The following is a 1,034-nucleotide window of genomic DNA, read 5'->3' on the forward strand; positions in this document are numbered from 1 at the left end:
CTGAGATCTGAGGATTGTGGTTTGAAGAATCTCCAATTGACTACAAAAATCCTAAAGTGGAGCTGTGGTTCAAGTGGTTGGACTCTAGCCTTGAGCAAAAAAACAAAACAAAACAACTCAGAAAAAGCACCTAGATTCTGAGTTTAAGCCCAGGACCAGCACAAACTTTAAAAAAAAAAATTGGGAATGACCCTGGCTTAATTTCACTTTCTCCAGAAAAAATAATGTACTGATGACTATTTGTCTTTATAAGTCAAACCCATTTTAAGGGACTTAATCCTCGTGATAGAAAAAAAGGCTGGACTGGAGGCATGGTTCAAGTCGAAGAGTGCCAGGCCATGCGTTGAAGCCCTAGTACACACACACACACACACACACACACACACACGTAAAATCACTCAAGTGGAATTCAAACCAAACAGTACTATTCAATGTTGGAAGCCACAAATTTGGAGGGAAGGTAGAGCTAAAGGGCACAGCCCTTATCCTTTGGCGATCCTCTGGAGGGAACCCCATTACCTGAAGACCGAGGCCGGCAGCATTTCCCTCCTCTCCCCCCCCCCCCCCCCCCGCCCCAATATCTTGCTTTACTCTTCTTAAGCTGCTAGTAAAACCAGGAGACCTGGATTTCCAACAGATTCGCACCACCCAGCCAGCACACGCCCAGGCCCCTAGGCGGAGGGAGCGGTGGCGGAGAGGGGCGGGGTTGGGAGGGAACGGGGGCTCCAGCTACTGAGCATGCGCGACGCGCGGCGCAAGCGCCTTACGGCCGGCCGCTTCCCATTGCGGGTGGCTCTGGCGGTGGCAGCGGTGGTGGCGGCGGCAGCGGCCGGCACCGCCTCCTCCTCACACTCCCCGGGTGGCGGGGTTAGATGAGCGGCCGCCGTAGCGGTGAGGGCGGCGCTGGGGGGAGGAGAAGAAGAAGGAGGAGGAGAAGGAGGTCTCTGTCTTTGTAGTCGCCCCGCTGCGGGAGCCCGAGGCCGTCTCCGGAGCCGTCGTCGTTGGAGAAGGGCTGCGAGCGCGCGCGCGCGTGT

This window comes from Dipodomys ordii, unplaced genomic scaffold (genome assembly GCF_000151885.1).
Source record: "Dipodomys ordii isolate 6190 unplaced genomic scaffold, Dord_2.0 Scaffold1, whole genome shotgun sequence".
Classification (NCBI taxonomy): domain Eukaryota; kingdom Metazoa; phylum Chordata; class Mammalia; order Rodentia; family Heteromyidae; genus Dipodomys; species Dipodomys ordii.